This window comes from Sphaeramia orbicularis, chromosome 24 (genome assembly GCF_902148855.1).
Source record: "Sphaeramia orbicularis chromosome 24, fSphaOr1.1, whole genome shotgun sequence".
Taxonomy (NCBI): domain Eukaryota; kingdom Metazoa; phylum Chordata; class Actinopteri; order Kurtiformes; family Apogonidae; genus Sphaeramia; species Sphaeramia orbicularis.
In genome coordinates, this window is record NC_043979.1 from 21909016 (window position 1) to 21931109 (window position 22094).

At 37.3% G+C, this 22094-nt stretch overlaps 1 protein-coding gene across 2 annotated transcripts in view; it reads left to right on the forward strand.

The window, feature by feature from the left end:
• nkain2 (sodium/potassium transporting ATPase interacting 2) overlaps window positions 1-22094 on the forward strand; it is a 118493-nt gene that overhangs the window by 61499 nt on the left and 34900 nt on the right. The gene's annotated exons all lie outside the window — the stretch shown is intronic.

The window sequence follows — 22094 nt, forward strand, 5'->3', positions numbered from 1 at the left end:
GTTATGGAGGAACATATCATCCAACCCAATCTTCATCGTGTTGGTGTCTCCAGTTTTCGATCGTAATTATTGTTAGTTTGGACCCTGGCGTAATTGCCCCACAATCTTCAGTGCATTGTCGTTTTCCTCTCGGTACTCACTTACTGTTTTGACACACTCATCCCTTGACTCTTTCCACACTCACACACATACACAGACTGTGAGGCTCGTTAAGTTTCCTCCATCCAACTACGGCCAGAAGTTTAACAGTATGTCAACAGTTGTATAAAATTGCTCTACCTTCTGCCTAGAAACAGACATCATCATTGATCTGTGATTTTAATGATATTTACACCTCCCACTGCCCCTGAGGCCTAGTTTTAACAGTTACAACAACCTCTACAGCTGGCTGAGCAGGCGAGAGCTGTTTGGGTTTTGTCTCTGCCACGCTGAAAGTATAACACTGCTCCGATTCTTCGCAAGGGTAGGAAACTCAAGAAATGTACCATAAGGATGGTTCACCTTGTGCTGATTAGACTCAGCAAGGGTAAATAAGAGGTAAATGTAAATAAAGTTGCATGAGTGTAATATTTCTGACCAGCATCAACACATCTGGCATCCTAATGAGCGCAGTCCACCCTGTTAATTAGCGACAACTTTATCAATTACCTACCGACCAGTTGGAGGGAAGCGCACGCAAAGCAGACGCCGAACAGCTTGTTTTGATGACCAGAACAGTTTGCTCGCTCAAGGGCACATCATCCTTGACCCAGTTATACCGAGGCAGTGGGGCGCCACAAACGCTCGGTCCTCCCCACCCCTGCCTGGATTCACCAGCTGTTGTATGAGATACGAATCCATCACCTACAGTTTCAGGGCTTGTTTACTGACCTGAGGGCTATTATTACACTGGACCACATGTACAACAAGTTTGGCTATGTCTGCGATTGTGGCGACTCAGTTTTCAACAAAGACAGAAGGAGGCTAAATAAACACCACAGATTCATATTGTATCCAGATATTGATCAGCTCATATCCAGATAGTCATACATAGCACAATACAGGACACATCTCAACAAATTTAGTGATTAAGCAGTTAAAGCCTTCTTAGTTTGACTTTTCTATTATATTTTTTATTAAGCTCACAGTCTAGTTTATGAAAACAATAGCAGAACATGTCATCACCACCCGTACATTGAACTCCACTCAGTGCATTTTTCAATAAATTTTTCAATCTCAGTTTTGTAACCAGTTTTATTAAGAATTCATGCTCAGTAATAGTTCAAAGTGCATTTTTCGACTTGAGTGTTTTTAAGACAAAGAAAGTTTTTTTGGTGTGCTGTGTATTCACCAGACATCGGCTTACATCTGATTTGCACTACGGAAGATGCAAATGATCCTCAGCCAAGACTGTCAAAGTATCAAAAGATGGAAGTAGATGAGCAAATACTAATGTATATCGTATCCAGATATTGCAGTGGCTAGCACTATCACCTCACAGTGAGAAGGTCCTGGGTTTGATTCCAGTGCCAGCCGCTCTGGGCCTTTCTTTGTGGAGTTTATAGGTTATAGGTTAGTAGGTGAAATGGTCAGTCTAAATCGCCTGAAGGTATGAATGTGAGAGTTGTTTGTCTTTAATTTGTAAACCCTGTGATAATCTGGCTGCATGGGTGGATGGGTGGGTGGGTAGGTGGGTGGATGGATGGATGGATGGATCAGTTCATTCATTTCTACAAATTTAGTGATTCAATAGTTAAAGCCTTCTTGGTTTGATGTTTCTATTATATTTTTAATTAAACGCACAGTCCGCTCAATGAAAACAATAGCAGAAAATATCAGTTGCCTTCACCACCTATACTTTGTCACTCAGAGCATTACAGTGAGAGGTAACCGAATAAAAGAGCTAATGTTGCATTTAGTGAAGCACATTCATTTTTATGCCGTTTCATTCTAATAAAAGGCTGAAAAGTTATGTTAATGGTGGCTTATTAAATGGGATATGACAGCATCACTAACCATATGAAATATACAGTTACAGTTAATAAATGGTGAATTTCTCTGAATTTAAACATTGCTGGAAGCATTTGATATAGTGTAAGTACACCATGAATGTGCACCTCCGGTTAGAGTTTTACAACACTTCACATATTTGGCAATGAGCAAGAAAATAGTGGTGGTATTTCTATGTAAACGAAAACAGAAAATAACCGCTGTCACTTCTCTATAGAAAAAGATATGTTATTATTCACAGTCACAGGTTGCTGTTTAAGGTGGGCACATGAGGCACTGTGAGGCTGGATATCTTTACAAATGAAGAGGGCAATGGCAGCGGTGATTGCTTTAGAACTGTCAGCCGCTGGGGCATGAAAACGAGTTGCAGTACTTTGCTTGCCAGTTTTTGTGCAATGGGTTCTGCTGGGGGTTTGTAGCCATAGCTGAACCTGAAGGAACAGATGCATCTACATTCACACCATGCCACTACTCCAGCTGAATGTTATGTTAGTTGTTCTGTCTATGTACTAAATAGCAGCATGGGATATTTTACAAATGGCATCAGTCTGGTCCTGCTGTCTTGTCTTGACAAAGGATAGCCAAATATTTGACTTATTCCAGTCCTTCAGAACTCATAGCTATTCCTCAACACTAATACCTGTACTTTGTTTAAATTCACACTTGCGAAAGTCTTGACAATTTTTAGCCTTTAACCACAGGAAGAGGCGAGACAGACTTGTAAAAACATCTACATCTATATATACAGTCGCGGGAAAAATTATTAGACCACCCTTGTTTTCTTAAATTTCTTGTTCATTTTAAAGCCTGGTACAACTACAGGCACATTTGTTTGGACAAATATAATGATAACAACAAAAATAGCTCATAAGAGTTTAATTTCAGAGCTGATATCTAGACATTTTCAATGGTTTTCTTGATAATAACCAAAATCACTTGTTCTTACATCAATAGCTATGACATTGTACTGCCAAAAACAGTGCTTTTAGACATTCCATGTTTTCATTTCTGTCTGTTTTAGTCATATGATACACACAGGAGTTAGTACTTGATTGCATAACCATTGTTTTTGATGACTTTAATAATTTTTTCCGTGACTGTATGTATGGTTACACACTTCTACTTCATAAAGACATAAGCCCTTTATTGACTACAAATTAAGAAACTGTAGTCTGCCAACACGATAATTGATCTGAAATCTGATCCCAAATTATGTCTGGTTTGTAAGTCAGGCAAACTCCATTGTAAACTTTAAATGCATTGATGTGTTTCAGTTAATCCTTTTTTGATCTTTTAATCTTGAAATGCTACAAAATGTGGTTTCATCCATTTTTCCTAAATATAAACTGTAAAATATAGAAATAAGAACGGTGTATACACAACACTTTGAAAATAAAGTTGAGTAATTGTAGAGTTCGAGGAGTTGTTCCTGTGTAGGTGGATTTTAATATGATTTGTGTGTGGATTTGCAGCAGATTATTTCAGTAGAACACTGTACCTCCATCACTGAAAGTTATTATCCAATCCAAAAATATGAAAAGGTTTATAATTACAAAAGGTTTAAAATCAATTGTGTAACTTCTTAACATAAAAGTATATGTTAATGAATTCTGTATAACGGACTTGTTTTGTAACTTTAATGAACTACACAGTTTTTTGTTTTTTTTTAAAGTATTATTATTGGTATTTTTTGGGCATGGGGGAGGTATCTTTGGTGGGTATTTTTTGGCTTGTAACCTCTCCTGCACAATATTCAATGTGTAAATAAACCAATAATAAATAAGTACAGTTTTCTGATCAGTTTTATACTTTTCATACCAAGCCATGACCATGTGACACCTGTTCCAAACTGACACATAATGTTGTAAATTGTTTGATTTGCGATAAACAACAGAGTGCAATATGTCACAGAAATGAAACAGATGTTTTTTCTACCATCACACATATTATACGGCTGTGCCACAGATTCAGATTGAACTTGTGGGTGTTAAAAACAAATGTTTCAATATAAAATATAACCATGAATGTATTGTGTAGCGTCTTATTTTTCCTATGTATTCCAACCTGTTTTTTTATGTCTGAAGCCATCTGGGTAAGAAGAGCTTATTGGTGTTCAATAAGAGGTGATATGTGCCTGCTGCAAGAATACTGTGATATAAATGAAAATCTCTGAGTTGCTTTCAGTTTGCTTACCGCTTCCCTCTTGCTCCCTCTCACACCCTCCCACTGTGCCTCACTCTCTTCATCTTCATGTAATTCATCCCTCCTCTCCCTCTGCTCACCCTATAATCAAGTCTTTTTCATGTTGTTTTGCAAAGTACCGTGTGAATCTGTCCCATGCTCCTCTTCTGCTCGCTCTTCTTCACCTTTTCGCCTCCTTCTCAGTGGCTCTCTCTCTTTCTTTCTTTCTCTCCCTCTGTATTTTCAGTGTCAGGACTCGGGGAAAACGTATGCCAGTCAAGAGGGCACCTCTATTTATGGTCAATAGCAATTCATAGAGCAGGGCTTTATGTATTTGCCGATGCTGAGTACCAATTTAACACATTACCTCATACACTCAGACTATTACTTTGGGGTCGTCGGACTAAAGTGACTGTGACAGACTGCATTTTTCTTCATTTAACATAGCTGACACTTTTCTGTTTATGAAAGAGGCAGAAAATGAGTGCTGCTTTCATTTACACCACCTAACCAGTGATGTAAATTTGTACTATAGCATTTGATGTAATTTTCCAGTGCCAACGCCCCATTTTATCCATGAATAGACATGAGATTCAGATTGTCTATCCTCGACGCCAGCAGGGCAGGATACACTTATCAGACTGTCAGTGAGGTGTATGGGTATTAGAGGTTTGGTTTCATTTTCTAAATAAATGTAACGGAACGTCTGTGTTTGTTGTCGTATTAAAAACAAGAAAATATCGCAGGCCGAGTAAACAAATTCATGCAGTTCCCCACATGGTGACAGATATGTTTGTTGTGCAGTGAGTCAACTAAAGTGTGCACAAAGCTACTAACTGAATATTTTATGTTCAGTGGTTGAAGTGTAAATTCTCTGTTGTAGGAGAGGAAAAGACAGAAAGATTATGGCTGCACAGGTATGAAAGTTGCCAAAGGCCTGTGACATGTTGTCTTGATGAGGAGAATAAAAAGTACACATTGAGTAGAAAGGTGGGAGTGACAGCAAGGAGGGGGAAAGACGTCAGCGTGTGTCAGCTCGGTCGTAGTTTGTGAAGTTAGGCGGGACAGATGGACATACGTAGGACAGGAGCCAGATTATGATGGGGGTAATAGTAATTCAATGAGACATCACGATTCTTGAGTTAAGTGGACATTGTGAGGACCAGATTGCATGAGTCACTGACATTGTCCCACGCATGCAGTAGGCTGAAGTTGACTGCAACTCATTTCATCAATTATTTTGAGTTGGACCGAGGAAGCAGAAGGTGACAACAGCTTCAACTCGAGGTCTGCTTTGACTGTATCACACAGACTTCATTAGCGGGAATGTTTTTGTCGTCATTTTGAACAGCTCTTGTGGTACTTTATGGGAAATAACTCCCTTGTTAACTCTTGTTCACTTTCCTCTAGAGTTTGACATTTCAGTTCAGTTTAGCTCAGTCCCTTTATACACAAACAAGTAAAATACAAATTAAATGATGAAACTATAAGGAAAATTTGTGATTTGGGGCACCCTGAGAAGCTATCTAGGGGCCCAGTCACCAAGAACATGGCATTAAAATATATAGTTACTAACATGTGGGTTTGAAGAATAGTAACCTTATTTTTAACCCATGAGGCATCCTAGCTAAGAGTAAGAACTATCCGAAACTAAACCTGAAACCTACCCACTAGATGGTCCAGAAATATTACAGTTCATCAGTCAAACCTAAGGGCTGGGTGACATGGTTCTGAATTTTGCATAAGATCTAATTTTCAGAGAGATTATGCAGATTGTGTCAACAAACGGTTTACTTTAACGCCAGTGAGACAAATTAGCTGCCACAATCTATGTAATTAATGGAAATACTGTAGCTTTATGTCCAGGAAAATGTCAACTGGTGTTTACTTTTCCTAGATATTGTCAAAATATTATAGTAGCTTTGGTTGTACATTGTGCAAAGTGCTGAATTTAGTCAGATAACAACAGCATAAAAGACATTACACACAGCCTGAGCTTCCAGAAACCACAGAAAAGTAGAGGAAAATGTATATTTTGAATGTAGCCAACCATTTTAGAAGAAATGAGAAAATTATGATTCAGATGAATGGTTGTAATTCTAATTGAAAAGATTGTTGTGTTAATTTTTGATCAGCCCTAGACAAATAGTTTTTTAAAAAAAATCTATAATAGAGGTGTCATAATTGGAAATAATACTAAATAGAATTAACAGTACATTGACTTACATTAGATTACACGGATAAGCAAAAGTTAATTGTTATTTCAGACCTTCAACAGTATAACACATCCAGTCTCTTGCTTGCAAAAACTCGTGCACATACATGGATGCTGCTTTTTTATTCTGTTACAGGAAAGTTGAGGTCGTGCATATACTTCAGACTCAGCATTCATACTGAATAGAAGTTGGATAAAACAGAATATATTGCACAGTATTTCATAAATACCATGGCAACAGATGTAGACAGTCTGTTACTATGTCTACAAAATATAAGCAATGAAAGACGCATAAGATTATACAGAAACCAAAATAAGCCTTAAGCCTCTCATACAGTTTGCACAACTGTGTTTTGATATGATGTCTACTGTCTGCTGCATTTATTTCAAACAACACTGCACTTCTATAAGAGGCTGAGAAGCCAGAAATGGGCCACGGCCGCAAACCTGAATGTGATAGGATGAAAAACAAACAATAAAGTCAAAGTTTTCAAGATAAACTCTGATCTATCCACTGCCCTTTTCCTGTTTCAAGTAACCTCTTGAAGCTTTTTGCAGATTTGTACCTGTAATGATTCGCCTCATATCTGCCTTTAGCAGGTACACTTTTATCCTCACACATACATTATTCCTGTACATGGGCCCAAACGTGTTTTTATTATGTAAAGATATGAGGGAAGTCACACAGACCTTTACAACAATCAAAAAAAAATGCTGATGAGTCATTGGGTGATTTTATTAAAATGACATGATATGTTACTTTTTACCAAATGAATGATTTCAAACAGCACATTTCTAAATTGAATGTTTCATCTCTATCTTGCTAGAACATTTTGGCTTTTTCAGCTGTTTGTGTTTGAAGGAACTTTCTATCTAATATGTATCTTTGCCTTCCATAAGGCCCCTGTAGAGCCCCAGAGGCAAGATAAGGTGTACATCCTGTCTTGACAGTAATTTGAGTTTAAGCTGGAGATTCATACTATATATCAGACTGTCACACTCCCATCTTTCCTGTCACTCCCTGCTGCACTATCTAATATAGCAGGAATGCCACAAAATTAAACTTTGAAAAGATTTGTGATGTGGCATCCTTGACAGATTTGGAGAAGAGCCTGTGGAGAGAGAACTGTCACCACTGTTGCAAAAATGCAAACACACACATATGTGCATATTCACATTTACTCACATTGGCTTTCACACACACAAACACACTCTTATACAGCTACAACTGTCACTAGTCCACTGTGTCATATAAAAGACGCAGCCACCCTCTGGGCGTCAGATGACACACACTGACACACACATACACTGCGCTCCACTGTCAATCACTAACTGAGGAGGTGGGGTGCTTTGGCTCGCTTATCCCACATACTTTTTGCATACTGTTTGTGTGAAAGCGTGTGTCTGTTGGTGTCTGCTCCAGTAGTTGGAGAAAATGTCATCCGTTGTATCAGTCATGAGGGACACGCACACTGGTGCACACGCCAAATCCAAACAGTCACCAAAACAGCACTGATTTGAATCCCATAGCTGTCCACGATTCCTATTTCAATCTGCAAACACGTACGGCGGTGTGGTGACAGGAATGGAAAGGACTGACCGTGGGGAAAGGAAATGAGCGATGGAGAGGGGATGGAAAGGTGGGAAACACAAACTAAGTTAGACTGAAGGATCGGGGGCTATATGATGCATCCAGAGTGGACAGGGAGATAGAGAGGTTTAGACAGGTGAGCGTATGACAGGAAGGATCGAAGATGACATGTTAAGAGATGGGGCTTCATGGAAATCAGTGCCCCTTTTAAGAAAGAAAAGAGAGAAGAGAGAGGGGGAAAGGGTGGGGGAAGAGGGCCGAGGAAGAAAAAGGGGGCAAGGGGAAGAAAAAGTACAAAAGAGCAAAAAATGTAGAGCACTACTGGGGGCATAAAAAATAAGAAAAATAAGTTATACTCCTTTTTTACTGCAGGATTGATGGTAGAAGACAAGGAAGAGTAAATCGGACATCATACCACCATATTCATAGAATTGAACTGAATTATAACGGTCACATAATTTTACTCCCGTTCTTCCAGTGTTTATGAATGATAGGACCCAAGACTTTTAATCAGCCGTCCTAGTAAAAACATCCACCCTGATTCACCGAGTTAATGCATCAGCCCTCACTGTGTTTGATCAATGTCGGCGTTTGTCGAAATCATGGCATGAGATTGCCTTTTTTTTTTCTTCCCGTCGACAAGTCTCTAGTGGGACCTTCCCGCCTAATTTGATCATTTTATCCATGAGCTGTTACTGCTGGTGTTTCAATTGGATTATTCACTGTTGTTCTATAGTTTCATGTGCACCGACAAGTTTGTTTTCACTTGTTAAAATAGAACAAGCTGAGTGAACACTGATTGGCTGTCTGCCATGGTAGATAATGTGTTTGATGGATTTGACTTGCCTGCTGCAGTCAGCGCTGTTTCAGGGTTCAGTTGAAGGCTGCTGTTAATTCTAAGCCTTGATTGTGATTGATTTACCCTGAATATTTTATTGTTCCTACAAGAAGAAACCCTTACCATTGTACCATTTTTATTTTAAGGAATACTTTTTGATGTTTTGGTCAAATAAGCACAAACAGAGGTTGAAAGTATAGGACAAATGCTTTGTTGCTGTAATTGGGTAAAGTTTTAAAGTGAACTATAAGTATTTATTTTCCTGGAAACTTTTTGCATTTATTCCTCACATTTTAATATAAAATTCTATCCTATGTTATTTCCTCAAATAGTGTAATATTTAACTCAGCTGCAGAAGGCACCATTATTTGAAGAAGAACCTGCATTAGAGTCAGGCCTTCATTTCTATTTCCTCTGTGTAATAAGTCAGAGATAGTCATATTTATTAACACCCCCCCCCCCCCCCCCCCCCCCGAAGGGGAGGCAAGGGGTTTTGTTTTTGGTTCGTTTTTTTTCTTTGTTTGTTAACAATCTAGCAGCAAAACTGTTGGCTGAATTCATACCAAAATGGGTTTATACATTGCCAGTGGCCCAGAGTAGATGTGGTTACATTTTGGGAAAAAAAGGTCAAAATTCCAATTTTTTATGAATTTTTTATTTTTTTTTCTCCCATTTACTTATAATGGGTGAAATTTCAATTGTCTATAAAAACATCCATTTTTTTTTTTCAATTTACTTAAAACTTGGCACATATATAGAGGCAGTTGCTGACATCACCACACGCATAGACATAATGACATCAGCGAAATGGATACCAAAATGAGCTACAATATGTGTGAGGGGCGGGGTTTGTTGTGCCTGGCACCACTTGTTGCAAAATTTTTGGGTGTGCTGACATTCTCAATGATACTGGCAGGTTCTTTTCTACAAATCAAGCACATCTTCAGCTGTTTCATAATAAAAACCTCTAGCATTTCAGTGGATAGAACTAATCCATTTCTTAACAGAGCTTTTATTGTTTAGGGTTTCCTTCCTGTGGAGTTATCTGTTTCTGTAGGTATCTGTTTTTCAGCTGAGACACACACCTGCAGTGGCTGAAATTGGACACTAAGGGCCGGATCTACTAAGATTCCAATTTGTGTGTACTAATTTGCTTGTGGAATCTAGAATTTGGCGTGTGGGGTGTAACTGCCGTTTGTGGGTGATTTACAAAGATTGCTTGTGCAAATTACAACAGGTGCAAAGTCTTAGAGACTGCCCTATTTCAATGAGGGTTTTGCGTGCTGGAGACAATACGCTGGAAAAACTGCTCTGGGATACACCAGCACTAACGGGAACAGTGCGCTGAATGATCCAGACACAAGGAAATGTAACATTGGAGGAGTTTTGTCATAGAAGGTATTGCATAACTCATTCATTCATTTTTCATTTTAAAGTCGGGGTGTTTGTGTGTGTGTGTGTGTGTGTGTGTGTGTGTGTGTGGTGGTGGGGGGGGGGGGGTAGTTGAATTGAATGACTGTCAGGTGTACATAATTTTGTCACACTGTAGCCTAATGTTGGTGCATATTTTTAATCACAGTCATCAGGAAGGGAAAAGAGTCCCGTAAAGTAAGTGTGTGTGTGTTTGGGGGGGCGCATACTCAATTATTTTTTCTTCTGTCACTCCAAAAATGTTCTCACAAGGGTGAAAAATGCATTCTCTGCCTCTCGTTTCATCATTTCGATGTCTCCTAACCACTTTCATATTTGCACAATTACACATCCAACCCATTTGCACCTCCTTTTGAGACGTGGTAAATATAGACACAGTTTCTATGAGCAAAATTGCTTTCCGGTTTGATAATTCACTTAGTGTGTGCTTAATAAATATATTTACATTTTCTCCTCCCAGCACATGCACAATTGCGTGTAAACGCCCCATATTGCATATTCTTTGGGGCAAACGTACAAACTGATGCAGACGTGCTATTTTGCACCTTTGAAAGATGCAAACCTTAGTGTGCACTGTTAGTAAATCAGTTTGTACAGTTTTTTGCATGTGCAATGAGTTTGCACACGTTTTAATACACGCAAACCTTTAGTAGATTTGGCCCTAACCATTCAGATCATGATGTAGCTTAATTATTTTGTTGACTGTGTGAAATTAAACTTGCAGAAGTGAGCATAGTGGTTATCTACAAGTACATTATCTGACAGTCACCAGAAATGTATCCATATACTCTGGCTTTTATTTTCTCATGTCAATCTTGCCCCTGGCTATTATTACACACCTAGTTTGTTACTGATTCCCAGCTTTTATTTGCAGCAGTACAGCACATTGTCAGAACAGACTTGTCAATTGTTCTTATTTTGTATCTTTGTGCACCTTCCGAACATCAGAACTGATTTCTTCCTAAATGAATGGGACAATACCAAATATAATAGATGATTCCTCAGGGTATTCATCACACATGACAGCTGTAAAAAGATGGAAACTGTAAAAATCAAGACAAGGGAAGACTGAACCACAAGAAATTGTGTTATAATGGTGTGAGTTCTCTTGCTGACATTTTAAGCTGATTTGCACAATGAAGCGCAGTTAATGTTCATAATTCTCTATATTTTTTATTTTATTTTATTTGAAGTTTGAATAGTTTAATTGCCTTTCCAATAAATTTGCATGATATGAAATTCAGTTCATTTTGCAATGAAACCTTGCTCAAATTTTTAGAAATTTGCTTCAAAAGGGTACAATTTACTTTTATACTTCAACTGTGTTTCAGAACCTGTGCTTTTTCACTTTTACTTAAGTGATTTTGCTCTACTGTCAGTGTTTCCATATGAGCAATATGTATGCATCTCTGAGCATAAGGAAGGTCTGATAATGCACTAAAACAATTGGTCTATTTATGTATTTAAATTGGATAGAAAATTTTCATCCATTTGAATGAAATAAGAATTACATAGGACTATTGCACCCATGGCTACAAACACGCTTTACATACAGAAGATACACATACACACATACATACACACATACACATCCAGGTGTATGTATTTATCCTCAGTTACATTTTTCCAAATGCATAAGAATCAACTTGCCATAAGTTTCATTGTTTCGATAAATACTGTAAAATGGATAAAAGTTTTCACAAATAAGCCATTTTTGTTTTTTACAAAGCACAGATTCTAGTTTTTTATATTGGACTATGACAACATTTTACCCACCAAAGTAGTGGAACTCTAGCAACATGATGACATGTAGATGAATAAAAAATTAGGATGTTTTTCCTGAACTATAATCTCAATTTTGTTGTGTACATAGTCATTAATATTTGATAATATGGAAATTTTAAGGAAACCTGTGGGTTGTAAAGCATTATAAATCTCTAAATTTTAGCAGTCAGCTATGCTTGTTTGTTGCCAGTACTGATCAGTGGTCATAATTATCTCCCAGTATTCACTCTTATTTTTAGTCGATTTTTTTTTTTTTTTCTTAACCAACCTCCAAGGCAAATGTCCTGTATTAGCGCAGCTTGGTCCTCCAGTAGCTAAATGTTAACTGATTATTTTCATTTAGTTTAAGAGAGCTGGTTGGTGAAACAAGGTTAATGTAAACAGTAAGGGTGAACCAAAAGGAAAAAAAAAACAGCTGGAGGATATAGGGAGCTGAGGGGGTGTTCATCACTGTAAGCAATGCAATTCACGTTGCACAAAATTATCCCATCCATTTTTAATATACAAAATATTGATTGGTGCAGGTTTAACTTTGATCAGCTGCATTCATGTACACAGATTTTCCTCTTTTTCCCAGGTTCCAGAGGTAAAACAGACCATGTGATTTACTACTGATCTGATATAAGATATGATATAGAAAAAAAAAAAGAAAATGTAACCCGAAGAAATTTTAAATTAGCAATTAAATCATGTCATAGGGTGTCTCAGTTGGGGTGCAGAAGAAGCACTCTGATTGGCTCACAGATCTGACAGCCTGAAGGGGTTGAAGTGGTTATGTTGAAGTATTTGCTTATAAAAGGTAATGGGTTTGGGGCAGTTTAAGGTCATGGTTAGGATTTTGAACCCACTTCATTTCTAACAGAGAACCCACCCAACCTCCCCCAACACATATGGACACACACAAATAACAACCTAACACCCCCAACCAATCTGATTGGAGAGAAGTGCTTTAGGCATTATGGGTTAAGGCCTCATCTAACACCCATGGGAAATCACAGCAAAACAATGTAGGGAGATGCACCGTGACTGATGATATTGGTGTGAAATAACACAGACAGAGCACTATAGAGAAAGACAGCGGCGAGAGAGAAAATGACAGAAAAGAGGATGGAGCCACAGATAGAGATAGAGGTTCAGTTAAATAGAGTGAAAAATTGACTTTAGAGAGAATAAAGCTAATATTGTCCCCGCTGTGATTTTCTGCCCTTTAGTTTGATGATCTGCTGATCTCTGAGGCAGCATGAATGTCTCTCTGACTGTTGTTGTGGTTGTTTTATGTGCTGTCTGTCTGTAAGATTCATATCACCTCGACATTATTGTATATTTAGAGCGTATAAAAGAGGTGTGGTAGATCATATGTGAGTCTGTGTCTGTTGTTTTATTGGTGCATGCATGTCCTGGGGGGCATTTATGTGATTGGAGCCAGGGAGCAGATGCTGAAGCACTCATGGGGAAAAACTGGGACTCCTTCCCTTTTTCCTACTGTCCATCCATGCGTTTATCCAACCATCCATCTATTGTCAGTTTTCCATCTCCAAAATATCAGTGAAAACAGTGAGCGGGAAAGAAACGACAGACTAGAGCTTCCTTGCAGATGTGAAACTTGTTTTACTTGATGATAATGTAAGGATAATGCCAAAAATATTGATAAACCATGATCAATTAGTATCAAAACTTATTGTAATCAAAGTCATGTGTAAATGATACGGTATTTTTGGTTTTAAACTCCTTTATAGTCAGAATATGACAAACTCCTCAGAAGCCGCAGAACATTTAAAACAATTGTACTGATGCAATATTTTTCCAACATCAAAATATCAGGGTTCCTGCATGTCCTGGAAAACCTGGAAAATGAATGACCAATTTTCCAGTCATGGAAATCATATGGGTCAATATTTAATTGAGGGACTTTTTGAGGTACCTTTACAGGGTAACATAGTTAACAGTTGACATTTTTGCTGTTTTCAGGCTAAAAAATCAACATAACCGTAACATTGCATGTCATTTTTACAGAAAGATTCTTCTAAATATCATATATACAATTGAGGAAAATTTAAATTGAAAGTTATTTATAAAGATATTGTTGTAACACTGTTGACATTAGAGTGCGATAAATACACACTTGACTCACACACTATTTTATATTAAATAATTTAGAAAGACGAGAAAGAACATAGAGTCTTGGAGTCTTGCCAGGGTTTTTTCAGGAGGACATCATGCGGAGCGGGTCATGTGAATTGGAATGAACACATTTCCTTGACAGGTGTTTGGGTAACTTAGTTGAAATTGATTTCTCAGACACAGATACAATTTGTTATTTTCCATTTAAAATTTGATATATTGCCAAAAAAAGAAACATCTGTCATGATTATCTCAACTGAGTAAAAAGAACACAATCAAAACAATTTTTGAATAAGCTCATTTTATTATTGTTTAGCTAATTAGAAGGTGGTTGTTATTAACCCATAGACTTCAAAAGTCCCTCAATTATTTATTGGCCCATGTGGAAAATGAGAAAAAATGTCAAATGTCCTGGAAATGGTCAAGTTATCCTGGAATATTGTTTATCCTCTCCCTGCTTTGTGACTTTGTGTGCCTAAACTGAGATGAAACAAAGGAAATTGCTTTTCAGTGATTTATTGAAAATATACAAATATGATTTAAAGGAAGCGCAGGAGAGAAAGTAAGAGAGAAGAGAAAGTTGAGTTGGAATTGCCCAATTGAACATGTTAACTCCAGTTAGTCATGCTAATGAAATGCTATGCTGTGTGTTTGCATTATTCTATGATACATTTGTCATAATTATTTTTCGTAGATAAATTATAGCCATAGACTGCACATTAAATGTCTGATTAGTAAACATAGAAACAAACTGGGTAAATGCAAGTTGTAGAAAAGAACACTTCCAAAGAATGAAGGGGACAGGGGTATGTATTAGAGTATGACATGATAACTTGTCTCTGTAGCAGCTGAAAATGTCCTGGAAAAGTCCTGGAAAATAATTTTAGGGAAAGAGTGAGAACCCTGAATATGCATAAGTAAAAAATTAAATCAAACAACAAAGTACTGAGATTGTGTTAGTCCTTAACCTGACACCTCAAACAAAGCAAATCAAAAAGTGGTAGTGATATTTATGATCTAATATATTATGTTCATAATACTAATGAATTCAACTGCTCCATTTGTAGCATGAAAAAGACAAAAATTAAAGGACATGTAGTATTTATACTTAAAAAGAATTACCTATAAGTGTCATTGGAGTTCTAATATTATGTCAAAGATGTTACTGTATCACAGATATAAGAATTTATTGACACCCACGGGCCAGTGTGTCGCTATGAATTTATGTGACCACTAGAGGGAGGAGGTAGTCACTTTGTCTTTTCTCCTCGGAACTAAAAACTAAAATGTTTGAGGATGAGAGCCATTAAGAACAACCTTTCAAAGTCAAAGAAAGTGCCAATATGATTTTCACCATTGGATACTAAATGAAAAGAATGGAGTTTGATGCTGAAATCATACCTTTCCTCTTCACTGGTGAGTTTGATTATGAGGCCTATGAAGGGGTAAAATACTTTGACAGTTTTGACCTTGTTGGAACAATTCCAAACAGATTTTTAAACTGTACAGAAAATGGAGGTGATTTTTGGTTTTACTGTGGCTGTTTTTGAGTTTTGTTTTTTTAAGAATGAAGAAAACTTGATGATACCATAATACACATGTGCATGAATAATGAGCTTCACATTTTTTTCAGAGTCATACAGTTTGTGGAGATGTACTCTATAACATTTGTTGGTTGTTTTAGTAGTTGTGAGAATGTCCTGGTGTGTGACTTGCCCCTGCTGTTGACAGTTAGGGATATATCTATCACATAATGCCTTTATCACAGAGAGACAAAGACATACATTTGTCGTTAAAGTTAACATAGTGATACTGTATAAGACAATGATCATGGTCCTTTATTATACTGACTAGCGTACAAAACAGTGCCTCCTGAAGCCTGTGTCTCTGTCTTGATGGTAACACCTTGTATTCGTTGTTCAGAACATGTCCTAAAGTATCGAGTTAATAGATCACAGTAAACAAGTTTTGTTAGTAAACACCTCTTTTTTTTTCAGTCATAAATAATAGATTTTTTTTTTTTACACACTCTTCATTTGTATTGTAATTACTTCACTCCTTTCAAACTGAGCTCCAGTTAGCGTTATTTGTTTCCCCCTCCTCGTGTCTGTCAGGTGAGACCATATTGAAAGGTCTTTCCTCGCCTCCATTTCTTCATCTCTTGGGAGGGGAAGACCGAGGAAAATAGAGCAATGGGAAATTGAGGGGAAATTGAGTGTGTGTGTGTGTGTGTGTGTGTGTGTGAAAAATTAGAGGTGGGGGGGCAGACGAAGACAGAGAAGGGTAGAGAGAGAAGCAGTGAAGAACAGATGTGGTTCATTGAAGCGGCACTAGCCCACAGCTAGAGACAAAGACCTGAGAGCATGAGTGCATGATCCTCAACTAGCACACTGAAAATCATAGACTGTGTGTGTGTGTATGTGTGTGTGTGTGTGTGTGTGTGTGTTATGTCCGAGAGAGAAAGAGGGAGGCAGACGGTAAGAAAGGACGAAGAAGAATATAAAGTGAAAAGAGACTGGAGAGGAAAGAGGAGAGGATGCTTTGTAACAAACTCATGCTCATGTAGACACACACGCACATGCACATAGTCAAAAATATTAATACCAGTGTAGCTAGCCAGTATTTTTCATTCTACGTTGCAAGCCAAACAACCCATTCATCAACACAGATTAATATCTCAAGATTATTTTGGAGCTATGACTTCATCATCCTGCTGGGTTAAATGCTGCAATGCTAAATAAATTCCACCATATAAAATCAATACATCAATGCCAGGACACCGGTGCAATTTAATTGTTTTGTATTCTGCTGGTGGAATAATTTTAGGTTTTGCTTCCAAATCATTTGTGCACGTTCTTCTTTATATTTGGATAATTTTTTTATCTATATGTATACATATTACCTCCTTACTGGTCCAACAGATAATTTGGGAAAATAGAATTTGTTGCATGTTTTTTTAATATCCAATTTTCTCTATCTGCAGTAGTAGAGGCTGCTGTGGTGGCTTGCTCCTGCAGGATGAATGCAATGAAGATAGTACAGCCTATTAACGCCAGCCTAGTTCCATGTTATTTATACTGTTTTAAAAAAGTGGATTTACTGGTGATACTACTGTTTAAAGCTTTGTTTTGGGATTCTGGCAGTTCCAATTGTGTTTTTTGGACACAAGTAACCATATTTGGAGACATTTGTTGATGGGGAAGAGCTAACGCTAACTTACAGTACTATAAACATAGGACAAACAGCTCTCTAGGGAATGTTACACTCTACTAAGTAATTTCAACTACTTGCTAAACAGAAATGTCAGTTCCAGATAATGTAGCACAAACACACTAATTAGCAGGTTAGCACTGTCAGTCTGACAGAGCACACTGTACAAGACAATACTGAATTGAAGTTATCATTAGCTAATGTAGCTAAATTACGATACCTAGCCAAGTTGTATGTGAAAGTCCAGGGTCCAAGATTTAGGAGGATCTGATCACAGACATGGATCATTGCATTTCCAGTTATGCTCTCACTTGTGCATAAATACACGAAAGTAAGAACTGTGTAACTGTGTGTGTTTCCTTAAAATGAGCCATTGGCATTTAACGTTAAGGTGCATCGTTATAACCTACTGTGTTTGAGTGTGAGCCACTTAATATCCCCTAAACCAAAGGCACTGACTCTAACAAAGTACTTCTGCATTGTTTTCCAAGTACTGCAGGGTAGGGAGAGGAGGATAATAAGGTTTTTGGCACTGAATCTTGATCATTAGATGTCACGAAATATTACAGTCTGAAAGCAATAGTAAACTTCATTAGACATTTGCCTAACAAAGTGGGTCACTGTAAGTGTAACCAATGGCCTGTCCACACATAACGCTAGTTTGCAAAACATTTTTATCTACATTTGGGTATCTCACTCACTTATAAACAGATTTTTAGGTCACAAAAATTGAATTTTTTTTAGATGCCTATCAAAGTGAAGGTTTTTGAAAACTCAGTACAGACACAGAAAACAAACATATTAGAAAATGAAGGCATCATACCCCAAACTGTACAGACCTGTTGTTGTTTGTGTAATGAATATGTACCTAAAACATCAAATATAAGTCCTCTACTTGTATTAATCAGTGTTTTACCTGCAGTAGATCACGTTCATGCACTGACACATTTGAGAGATGGACACATGTAACAGCATTTTGGCAAAACCTATTTAATGCAAAGAATACACTTTAAAAATCTAGACCATTTAAGTCAGTTAAGTTGATAACTTACCTTGTCATTGTTTCTCAACTTGATGCATCTGCTAGTTCAGTATTATCTAAACTTCATGTTGTTCACAGTCTGTCTGATTCATCTGAGTTTGTACCCATTTGTCATTTTTGCATTGTAATGTGTACAGAGCCATTCGTTTTTTTAAGCAGCGGAGAAAAATACCTGTACAGAAATATATCCCTGTTAACGAGGACAGGGCATTAATCACAACTACAGCAGAGCTGTCTGGAAGGAAAAATATATAAATTTTATTCAATAAACAGAGGCAAGCAAACTGACATTTGACACCTTAAATTACATTAATTGGCCCTAAAATCTTATTAATGGAGCAATAATTTACAATAGCACAACCAGTACATTCATTAAAAGGACCAAATACAGTATGCTACACCGTAATGGCTTCTGGAAAAGACTATGATTTAGTATTTGTAGATAGAAGCTCACATTCTTTAATGGAAATCAATCGGAACAAGAATGTTTTGGAGCCAGCATCCAGTGATCATCTATTGTATCACACTTTAAGATACTCAAGCATTGACTTCAGTGTCAAGCAGCAGTTGAAATTACAGAAGCTGATGAAGTGCATGTGCAAAGGTACAATATTTAGTTGTAGCTCAGTGTAAAACAGAGGAGTGTACTTTTTCTATAGGTGTCTCTTTCTTTGGAAGATGTTTTATTTTTGTTTTTTTCCTGTTGATGTATTGAAGTTCTCATGTCATGTTGACCTACTTTTCCATCTACCCCAGAATGTGAGGCACATTAAATATAACTTGTAAGATCATAAAAGTGTACTGAGCAAAGTGAAAACCCTAAACGTTCACTGTGTTGTTTCAAGAAAGAACTGCTTTTAATTTAATGAAGTTTCAACTTAATTTGTTCCTGTAATCCACAAGTGGCTAGCAAAACTAACTTTGCCAAACTAAAATATTGACCTTGATGTTACCTCCATTTCTTTGCCTTCATAAAACACGGCAGAATTAGAAACAGTGTGACCCGCTTGCTTGAAAAATCCAACATTTCACTAATAATTACTTTTGTGTTTGCATCTTTGTCGGAGAGGCTCATTAGCAAAGCACTGATAGAGACTGCAACTGAAATAATGATCACCCTCTTCGTAACCGCAAAAGAAAAAAGAGAGTCGGAGGAGTGAACGACAGGGAAAACGAAGGAGGAAAGAAAAGAGGTGGAAAAAATTAACAGGAAATAAGTATGATTATATGGGGCACGGCAATGACAGTGCGAGACCGATGGAAGGAGAGAAATGGCAGAGATGTAGCAGTGGAGAAGTTTAGAGAGATTTTACTCATTAAAAAGAGGAGCACAACAAGGGGAGGTGGCATTAATCAGAGCTCGGCGCTAATGAGGCATTTACTCATTACACTGAAATAGAGAGAGGGCAAGGAAGAATAGGAGGGGATAAAAGGGGGAGGGGGAGACGAGAGGGAGGAAAGAAAGACTGCGATATAAATTAATAGAGAGGAGAATGGGGGAAAAAATTAGGTAAGGCATAGAACAATATGTGACAGAGTCAAATGTTGATGCGGGGGGTGGAGAGAGGTAATGATAAAGACAAAGTGTAGAGACAGACATGGTTTAACTCCTCTGTTGGGTCACATGGAAGAGCTCAAACTCAATCTGCGTTTTGTGGTCTCCGTTCACTCTCTAATGTGACTTATGTGACTCTTTACGCAGTCATTCTAGTGTAACGTATCGGCCGTGACAGTCCCAGTGAAAATATATTCAGAGGACGTTTTGTCTTGGGTAATTTGGTTTAACTGAGAGCATTTCATTTGTTGGGGAATTTTAAGCAGGTTATATCTGTCAATAACACCACGTGAAGCTACAATACGTGACATTTCCTCAGTAAAATATCCCTTAAAACGATTATATGTATTTTGTTGATATGTCTACTTACATTATATCATGCAAGCGTTATTTCATTGTCTGTCATTTTTATTTAACAACCAACATTGTTTCATTGGGGATCTGTCAGTGACAACATATCCCCTTCACTAAAGATAACAATACATTATGGCTATTTCATCAGAAACATAGGATAATTGTCATAAAATATTATAAATATTGAATTATTTAACTGTTTTTTTTACTGTTATTGCGGCTGCCGCCGCCACAGTAATAGCAATTAAGACTATTAGTATTATTGCTATATATTGTCATGTTGTTGTTATTAACATTATCATTATTATAATAATTATTTGCACTCTTACCCCCCCTCCCTTTCTCACTTTCATTCACTTCCCCCCTCTCCTTTAACCTATTGCCCCTAATCAGTCCATACTGTTCAGTTGCTCTTTACGTTTATTATCTTTTTCATTGTAATATGATGTTGTCTTTGTTGTTGTTTGTCATTGTTTTTTGTTTGCCTGTTTGTTTACTTGCTCAATTTGTCTTTTGTTTAGTTTTTGTTGGTTTTTCTTTCTATCTCTCGTTAACTGTATCTTTAATAATAATAATGAAAAAAAAAAAAGAAACAAAGGATATAATGTCAAGAATAGACTATCTCATACATTGGCACATATGTTGTCATTTCAGCAGTGGCTTATCTATTGAGTCATGTAAAGTGGTTTTATGTAGCATTGATATTTCAAACTCTTAACTACAAGGGGAAGTCACACAAAACCACCAAGACCAAAACCACCAATGAATAAATCTATGCACAGACTATATCACACACTGAATAAAGTATAAAGCTCATTCTTTACACACATTATGGTATCAAGTTTCTTCTTCAAGCTAAAACTCATTGCTGGTTATTTTGTCCATCAAATAACACTCTGTTTTATAATCTCTATGTGCTGCATCAGCTGATAGTTTACATTATAGCTCTGTTTTAAGACATCAAATAACCACAGTCACCTTTGTTTTCTGTAAAGTTTGTGTTGTCAATAGCTGCACTAAAGATATGTTTAAAATCATCCAAACAAGGTCAGAGCTGTCACAGCTTAGTCTGATACGTGGCTCGAGAAAGAGTACCTTTGTACCTTCATAGGCCCCATAATCAACGTCACCCATGTAGGAGAAAAGCTGTGATTTCATCATCAAACTCCATTCTTTTCATTTCAAGCTGTGTCAGTGGAGAAACATCAGTGCTTCTAGCTTTTATCACTTTGTCACTTTGTTTGACTCTAAAAGTTGTTTCTTAGTGGTTTTCATCCCATCACTTTCTGAGTCCTTGGTCGAAGGTCTCATGGTGATAGTTTTCCTCACCATTGAAGACTGGCAGAGTGGCTCACTACTCCCTCTAGTGGTCACATAAATCCACCGGCCCATCAATCATACATATATTTGGATGACTGAATATGAGCTCATTCAAAGGTAAAGTAAACACTGAAAGCCTTTAAAACAGTTTTATATACTGTATGCCATGAAGATTTCCCTGGCACAAAAATGGAAATAAATGACTATAACAAAATAAACCAAAAATAAATAAATAAATAATAATGATAATAATTACATTGGCTGTCGGCCAAATTGTCTTTATCAGTACTGGCCCAGAATTCTGCAATAGGTGCATCCATTGATCTTCATTAAACTTTAGTGAATAAAAGACCTCGTACATTTACTGCCTCGTTTGTGAAGGTGATATTCAAGCTGTGTCATGTCAGATTTTCGTCCCCAGTGATGGTTAAAACAACCTGTCCTCATGATCCCTCACTGCTA